Below are 9857 nucleotides of genomic sequence, written 5' to 3'. Positions count from 1 at the left end.
TCTGGCTTGAGCGCAGTAGTCTGGTTTTAACTGAGAATGTGACAGTACAAAGTAAGACAGGAAATATGTTAGGCAAATAACGTCTTTCTCTTGGCATGCTGGCAGGAAATGTCAAGCTACCCTCCTTCCCTAGGCCTCCCCTATATAAACAAGTAGACTGGGGTCTCAAAGCCACTGGACTGAAGAAGGACCTACTGCACAGGAGCCAAAGCAATGAGTTCTACAAATAAACTTCATAAAACACAATAAATATGTCCATACTTGTACACTGTCAGGAATGAAAGTAGGTTATTTGCTATTTACGTAAATGTGTTTGTTTTTAGGTATTCATAGTTGCCTAAATGTTCATGAAGGTCTCAGTTTCTTGGTCATATTTTCTGTTTCTTTCCTTCTCAAACCCCTCCCCTGCTTCTCGCATTCAGAAGCAGTGTTCTTGTTGTTTCTGAGGTGACAGAGACAGTGAGGCCATTGACAGAGCCCCCAGAGCCCCCAGAGCCCAGAGCTGCGCTGATGGAATGTGTGGTCCAAGGCCAGCATAACAGCACTGGTCTTCACCCAGTTGACCAATGGCCCTGTCTTTGACTCAGGCACTGTTGGATCTGCTGCAAGAAGCAGAATCAACCCTTTGTCCCCAGAAAGAATGTGTCTGTTTCACTTCTGGGGAGAGACAGAAGAAAGAGGGATGGGTGGGATGACCGAGTCAGATTTAAATCTTCATTTTAATGTTCCACTTGGTGTGGATGAGATAATGGATTTTTTTTCCGTTTCACATTCATGCCAATGCAGAAGACGTGACATAACCAAATTCCCAAAGAGTTACAGAGCCAGTGAGTCATTTAGATTTGAACAAACTCTAGTTAGAGGAAAAATAGAAGACTGTAAAATACAATCTGAACTCCTCTGAGTTCATCTTTCAAAGCCAATCACCTCTCAGAAGGAAGCTAATGTAGACATGGTTCACAGTGATGGTCAGGTGTCTCAGAAACTGCTCAGCCCTGAAAAAAACAGATGCCTCAGGCCTCCTAGCCTGTCACCAAGCCATAAAAATAATGACTTCCTGGAGACTGCTCCTCGAAAACACGTCATTGCACTTCTCTCAGGGATGTGAGCCTAACCATGGAAGCTCTCAGAGTAAACAGGAAAGTAGCAGGTGTTCCTCAGTGTCCCAATCTGGGTGCCATGCATTTTAAAAAAAAAGTTGTAGTGAGAAAACACAGCGCTGTGAAAAAAGCTTAGTACTCTCATCTAACCCACAGTATTTCCTTAGTCCTGCAATTAGCAACAATTATATTCAACACATTGTTTTAGATGAGCTTGGTTCAGAGGAAACAGGATGTTTGCAGAGTGCTGGAGGACTATCACGTTGGCTGCTTCGTTGTTTGGATTTTGTCAAAGGCCACTCAGCCTGCGATTACAAAATGCAGACATACGAATGGGTTTATTCCTCTTCCTTGTGGTTCAAGTAAGTTCAACCCAGTGGTGATTTCTGAAAATCACAGGGTTAGGCTGTGTTACTTTCACTGACACCATTAGAACAATTTTTAAGTGAACCGCTCAATCCCAAGCACTATTAAGAAGCAGCCAAACAAAATACAAAAGAACTGGCCACTGATCGCAGACTGGAACCAGACAAAATGGCAAAATATCTTTGTATTTTATGGTTAAAAACATACAATAATTGTGAGAGTTCAGTGAAGACCAAAGCTAATATGCTTTGTATGTCTCACTACTGGCAACAAAAGACAGCTGTCCTTCTGCTCACTACTGTTTTTGAAAGTGTGTGTGTGTAAAACTGTGTGTGTGGGGTAAATTAGACTTAGAAGAGTGAGAGCCTGAATTGTAATACAGGAGAATACCCAATAGTTACAACTAAATAATTAACTAGTTCTGGACATCCTTAAACAAAAATTAAACGTATTTGGTACACATCTTTCCATAAGTTGTAGAACTCAGTTGAGATAACTGGGCTGTTGATTAAATTGAGGAGATTAAACTTCTTGGTGTAATCATGGAGATAAAAGATTAAAGTGAATGGCGGGTTAGCCTGGTGTTAGAACATCTGACCAGTAACTTAAAGGTTGTGTTTGAAGTGTTTGAAGTTTAAAATACTTTTGTTCTGTCCCTGACCATTAACCCTAATTATTCTGGTTATTTTGCTGAAAATAAAGATGTTTATGGCCAGAATTTAGTATCAGAATGAGGCTGATTCTGTGATACTAATTTTTGCTATCCTGGATCAGATCGATATGGATGTTCAATGGGGTGTTATTTCAACAAATTAATTGGATAATGTTTTTCTGATCCAGATACCACAGCATCATGAATCCCATTTTGTTGTGCTTTGAACAAGCCTCCACCTTGTCATCTACTGGACTGTTTGTGGGACTATTTATACTGTACACTGTTATGGGATAACAGAAAACAGGATCAAGATAATGCAGATTTTGGGGAAACCTATTCTGTTCACAACGAGATGTATCTTCAAAGTTCTTAAGCCCAAAACAAATCTTAAAGCATTGTACATAGGCATACAACTTATGTTAAATGCAAAATGACCCACACAAGCAACTAAATTAGATCTAATCAATCAATCAAATTTATTTCAGCAGATGTCACAAAGTGCTTTTACAAAACACCTGGCCTTAAACCCCAAGGAATTTCAGTGGCTAGGAAAAACTCCATAAGAATGCCAAAATCTAGGAAGAAACCTAGAGAGGACCCAGGCTCAGAGGGGTGACCAGTCCTCTTCTGGCTGTCCCAGGTGAATATAAGATTACAATTATAAGAATTCATAAATAGGTGTTGGCTGAGTCTAGAGTCTATTTAAACTTAGTCCAGGTCGGAAGCATGACCTGATGGACAAGGACAGGGACAACATAGGGGAGGGGGAGGTGTCAGCATAGTGACAGCTGAAATCTTCAGGCATCGTCTTGAACTGCAACACCAAGGCACAGGGAATCTTGTGAAAACTGATGGCAAGATGAATGCACCATGTTATCAGAAAATACTGGCAGACAATTTGCATTCTTCTGCACGAAAGCTGTGCATGGGACGCTCTTGGACTTTCCAGCACGACAATGACCCTAAGCACAAGGCCAAGTTGACCCTCCAGTGGTTACAGCAGAAAAATGTGAAGGTTCTGGAGTGGCCATCACAGTCTCCTGACCTTAATATCATTGAGCCACTCTGGGGAGATCTCAAACGTGCAGTTCATGCAAGACGACCAAAGACTTTGCATTACCTGGAAGCATTTTTCCAAGACAAATGTGCAGCTATACCACCTGCAAGAAACTATTACAAAAGACTGCATGCTGTCATTAATGCTAAAGGGGGCAATACACAGTATTAAGAACTAAGGGTATGCAGACTTTTGAGCAGGGGTCAGTTGAATTTTTTCTTTGTTGCCACATTTTGTTTTATGATTGTGCCATTCTGTTATTACCTACAGTTAAATGTGAATCCCATAAGAAATAAAAGACATGTGTTTTGCCTGCTCACTCGTGTATTCTGTACAAATGGTACATACAGCTCCGGAAAAAATTAAGAGACCACTGCACCCTTTTCATACCTTTCCAAAAAAGTTGAAAAGGAAAGTTTTGAGTGAGGAACAGAAGCGTTCAATTTTCAGCGGTCTCTTAATTTTAACTCTTCTGTTCCTCACCTTCCTTTTTGACTTTTTTGGAAAGGAAAGAAAAAGGTGCAGTGGTCTCTATATTATCCACTGACTATCAGTCACAGTTTAACTATCTACTAAACCTAACCTTTGCTCAAACTTTAACCTTTATCATAATCCAAACACTAACATGAACGCTTATCGACCGTAACCCTACCCTAACCCTGTTGCTCTCAGGTTCCAGCTTGACAGGAGTCTGATGGAGACCGGACACTTAGAATCGAAATACAAATGTTTCCAAAACCTTAACTTAAAATTTAACCCTATCTTTCTTGTGACTCTAAACCCAACCCTAACCTTACAGACAGAAAGACAGACAGACAGACAGACAGTTTGTTGAGCGTTTGTTACTAGTTTTACCATGTATAATATGCACAGATTCAAAATAAAGTGTAACACTTCTTTTTGAAGATGTTGTTTGTTTTAGACCATTGTGCTGTTGCAAGGTCCATGTTTGATTAAGCTTCTTCTTTTTGACACATTCTACTCAAGAATAATATGTTACAACATGAAATTCATGGTTGACTCAATGATGCCCTGAAGCAGCAAAGCAGCCACAGCCCTCATTTTTCACCATTGGTATGAGTTCCCTCTATTCCATGTTATTAATTATAAATATTCCAATTATTTGTTTTTTACCCAGGTGCTTTCTTGCAAACACCTTGATATACAATACATTGTTTTAGAGCAGAGGCTTTCCTCCGAACGTCCGATGCAGGCCCAGTGTGTGCAGTCTTTTCTGGCAGTTGAGACATGCACTTCAACATAGACTGTGAGAGATGTCTGTATACCCGTTTATGTCACCCTAAGGTTCTTAATGACTTCTATGAGCTTCTTTCAGTCAGCTCCTGGGCTGAATTTAAATGGGTTACCTTAATCAATGCATGAATGAATATGATTGGAAGCAAGCCAATATATATCCATGTGTCCAAAAAAGTGTTTTTCACATGACAGTATCTAATTCAGTTGGTTTTGGTAAACTTCCTGGGATCTTCGATTCCTATATAGCCTACTGTACTTTAGAAAATACTTTCCTTTCTCCCCTGCCATGGGTCCCTTCAATGTAAAAATGTTTTTTCAGTCAGTAAAAACATCCAACGCCATAAAAAAATCTGCCCTTGGTGCATTGTAGATGTAGAAAACCTTCCAGGACATTCCCTCTTCGCTAACCACGGAACAGCACTATACCGGGACCTGGCCACAGACCTGTGGGCAGCAGAGCAGCCACATCCACAGTGCTGCCTTCCATCAAGCCCTGTGCAGCACAGGACATAGACTGTGTTTAAGGCCCAGTAAAATTACAAGTATTAGCTGTTCGGTTTGCGTAGTAAAAGGTTCTGAGGCGGTTCTTAGGTAGAAATTCTTAACCTTATTTTTCTAATCAAGTCCTCCACAGACACACCCAAAAAAACATGCGTAAAAAAACTTTCACACCCTGTACAATTCACACCCACCCACACACACACACACACACACACCCAACATCACCTTCCCTAACCAATGTTGCCCTCATTCCTCTATCACTGTCATCCCAAAGCAATGTGGTTGTAGCTAACTGCTAAATGATAGGGTGTATCGGGCATGACTGTCTATATGTGAGCACTGCCACATATATGAACTGCTTGCAGAGACAGCTCTGTTGACCACTCAGACATCATAAAACTGGACTATTTCTGAATGCGCCTTTTCTAACCACATTTAGAGCTGTGTTAAATAGGTTTTGGTCCATGTGAGTAAAAGCACAGAAACCGAAAAGGAAAGTTAGTGCTAGCCACACACGATAAACACTGACATGTTTTCCCTTTCATTGTGAGGACGTCCTTTTAGAGGGACTCCCAGTAGGACTGAAAATGGATCAGCAATCCTTTGCTGACCGGTTATCTTTTGATGTATGCGCGTGTGTGCGTGCAGGTTAGAGGAGGAAAAACATAGAAATGTCCCTCAGTCACAGGTCAGCAGTTACCCTGTATGTTTGTCGACACTTGTTAATGTAAACAAACATACAGAGAAGTGGTGTCTCCCATAAGGATCAGATAATGGGAACGGGACGTTCCAGAATTACAGCAGGAGCATTTCAATTGTTGTATTTATGCGAGTGGCTTTATTTAGGATTTCAAATTGTCTTTGTATGTTCATGTTTTAGACGTTTCACTGTACTTTCTAGGGGAATTTCTCGGACAGTGAAACCGCAGTTCACATCAGTCCTGCTCAGCGTTGGATGGATTGTTTCGACGTGCGCGTGTTTTGACCATGAATGTGTGCATGTCTAGCCGCACAATGGACTGTGTCATACAATGGATTTGTCTCGACCGGCAATCCAAATATAGATGTGTGGATTGACCCCTGGGTCTCTGTTACTCATCCATGAACTAAACTGGACGGGGAAAAAATTCTTAGCCAACATTAATTAAAATAGAAAAGTTAAATAAAATATTGCTTGTAAATATTCTGAAAAATTCTTAGATTAAGACAATACATTTTCTAATCTGAAAACATGTATATCAGGCTTTGTCAGATTTGTCGTTATGTCTGAATTAGAAATGTTATTAGACATTCTTGTTACAAGGAAAATCTTCTCATGTCAGGGGCAGATCATTTTGCTTAATTTCAGGATTTTTTCACCTATTTAAAAAATGCTAACTTAATTCTGATGATCAGGGTTGTGTGTTCAATTCCCTCTCTACGACAATGTGAAAATGTAGGTATTCCCTACTGTAAGTTGCTCTGGATAGTAGTGTATTCTAACTGACTTAAATGTAAAGAAACTACTGACCATAACTTTGAAAGAGTTAAACATAGGACCTAATTTAAATGCATGAGACTACAACATAGTATATACTGGGTTACAGCTACACCTGAGAAAAAAGTGCTTTAAAAGGGTTATATGCTTTAAAAGGGTTATTCGCCTGTCCCCATAAGAAATCCCTTCGTGCTTCCTGGAAGAACCATATTTGGATCCAAGTAGGAAATTTTCGAGTTAAGTGTAGAACTCTCTGTCGAAAGGATTCTATAGTGAACCAAATAGGGTATTTTAAATGGTTCCCCTATGAGGACAGCTGAATAACCTTTTTAGAACACTTTTTTTAAGGGTGTATTTCCTGGGAAATAGTTAGAAAGTATTACATAGGGAAAGAAAAAACAATCATGGGAATGGAATGCTTTCAGGACACCTTGAGGGCTCGATACTGTGGTGGAGCATCTGTCCTGGGAGACACAGAGGGCTATATTTAGCCTGGCTCATAAAAAAGCACTGAGGTGAATTAAAGAGCCTTGCAGCCTCGGCGTGTGAATGTTGGTGAGTGTTCCAGAATGAATGTGTTTGAGATGATTAAAACAGCAATGAATCATGGTTAAAATCTGACTGACGATCTACAAATAATAATGAGTTGTAATTTATTATGCAAGGTGCTTTGTAGATCAGTCAATTGGCAGTTGCCTGCAGTCGTCTTGATGCTCTCAAACACGGCCTCTGTGTGTGTGACTGTGTTGGTGTATGTATGTATACGTTTCACATTGACTATGTTTGTACGTGTGGGTGTTTGTTTGTGTGTATGTATGACTTTGTATGTAGGACTGCGTATAGTGTGACTCTGTACGAGTGAAACGTAAGACTCTTTCGAGAGAAACTTGCCTGAAATTCACTTCTAACCAATAGAGAACCCCGTCTGCCAACAATCTTAGACCAAATATTCTGGGATTAGGATGATCAGTAAAACACTTGGAAATTGAGCAAGCCTAGACCATGCATTGACTCATAGACAGGACAAGAGTAGATAAAAGTAGATAACAATACAATAAATACAATAAACTGTGTAATACATTTATTACAAATCAAAAAAGAAAAATATGGTAAATAAAATTAATAAAAGAGATTGAGTCTAGAGAGAACATTCATCCTCATTATTTTGTTTCTTGGTCATGAATGTAATCTTTGTTCTCTGCGACATGAACAATGTACTGTAGGGCCCAAAATATGGAAACAGCCATGATCCAAGGATGACTTTTGGTCAGTCACATTGGTGCCACAGATGGGACAATGTATCGAGGAGCTAAACCGGAGCAGATTAATAATCCTGTAAGGGGCCTAGGACCCCTGCCCAAAAAAGAGGAGCCAGAAAAAAAACAGGCCCTGATGAGCACGCCAAAAGTGCTTACTCTGCACCAAGCCAAAAGTGCTTAAAGTGCCAGGCCAGAGGTGGTGATATAAAGGCGGCCACAGAAGAAAGTGTTGTAGAGATTCCCACATTGCCGCCGTGCAAACCTACAAATTGTGTCAAGTGGGCTGCCACCCCACTGGTGGAAGGTGGCACCTGACCTTTGCAACCATTAGCCGCAGAAATGGCCTCTACAAGCTAGAGACACACACATCGCTGGTGGTGACGGAACAGACAGTAAGGAGGACAAACTCCAGAATTGATGGGTCAATGGCACTGACCGATGGTCCTCAGAGAGAGAGCACTGGCGGCCTGGCTCTACAACGTTCAGGGGGATGCCTCTGTCTGAGAAATTAGCCCAATCAGGGCCAAGACCCAATGTTCTCACACTCAGAACTGAGGCTGCCAACTGCTGGGTAGGGATCGGTATATGTGTCCCCTTAGAGCCTGGGGGCAGGACTCTACCTTTTAGCTTAGAGTCCTGCCCCCAGGCTCTAAGCTAAAACAGCAAGTAAACACCAAGCGGACCAAGAAGACACCAAGGACGGTCACTTCGCAGACGGACATACCCCGGACATCACAGCTTCTTGGGCCAGCGAGGAGCCACAAGAAGGAAGGAATGACCCTCTGAGGGAACTCTGTCCACTGTGACTTAGAGCAGGGTGGTGGAAATGGGTTGTCCAACAAACACAGTTCGTCGGGCTAGCTGAGAGCATCCGTCAGAAGTCACCGAAATCAACCGTAGAAATAGCACAGGGCTCGATGGAGAGACACCGAAACCATCGTCCAATCAGAGAAGGACTGCACTGACGACAAGTGCGAACCAATGCAAGCCTCCATCCCTCCTGCCCAGGGCCATGGTAGTCCATAGAGACGATGAACTCAACCCAGCAGAGGAGCCCATGACGGAATACAATTGCTTCAGAAATTAACCCACCAGCGAGAGAGGCTGGGTGAAGCAGACAATAGAAATTCCACAAACCGAGTCGGCCCAGGACAGCAGAAGTGTCCAGACCAAATACATCAAACACAACCTGAGGGGATCATTCGACACGAGATCCTGCACCACTACAGACGAAGAAGGGAAGGCAACAATGTCAAGCTGTAACACCACTAGCTTAATGGAGTTATTCGATTTTGGAATTTATGTTTCTGTCCACACAATTCACCAAAAGTGATAATAGTATTGAACCTATATAGATTGGAATTTACTGGGCTATTAACATATTATAACATTAACATCTTATATTCCTCATCTGCAATAGCATCACCTCTAATATTCTCATTGGAACATAGAGACTTTGCTAATGGTTCCACAACCATCAGTGAGAGGTGGTACTATTAGTGAATGCCAATAGCCAAAGTTTTACTACTCCGAGTTTACAACTCTCTCCTACCTGAAGATAAGAGAGGATTGACCCCTAAACTTGTGTGAGTGTGGCTGGATACTTATTTTTAGAATGGTAAACCAGCCATACATGTTTTCCCCGCCTACTCTGTCGCCAGCCTTGTCCGGACAACCGACAAAGTGCTACAGATACTGAGGACAATGAAAGACAACAAAAGCCACCAACTGAAAGACGGGCTCATGCTGACCGATGGCCCTCCAGCAGCACAGACATTAGGTCTGGGAATGATATAGGTTTTGTGTGGTTTGGTTTTGCAATTTTGTACTTTCAAGATTCAAACACAAAACTTTTAAGCATTGCCTGTGTTGCTGCTTGGGATCGTAGTAACCAAAATGTATTTATGATGTGTAGTTATGTGCATTCAAGTATGTCTTCCTGTTTTAGCCTGACAGAAGCCGTGGGCTGGACAGAACAATGGGGCATTGTCTCTGGGCCAAGCATGGCTTCCTGATGTTCAAGAATTCACGGAAATAGGGGTGCAGTTCAAACAACACCAAAGGGTTGTGTCTTTCACCCACAGTCCCAATTACAAACTATTACATACATCATGTTCGTAACACACGGCATCCTTTTTTTTCATTTACAATTTGTTTTAGGTTAATCCGTGGAATTGCTTTTTGA

The sequence above is a fragment of the Esox lucius genome, chromosome 11 (assembly GCF_011004845.1).
Source record: "Esox lucius isolate fEsoLuc1 chromosome 11, fEsoLuc1.pri, whole genome shotgun sequence".
In the NCBI taxonomy this organism is placed as follows: domain Eukaryota; kingdom Metazoa; phylum Chordata; class Actinopteri; order Esociformes; family Esocidae; genus Esox; species Esox lucius.
The sequence above is the reverse complement of the archived record's forward strand: the minus strand, read 5'-3'. Positions refer to the sequence as shown.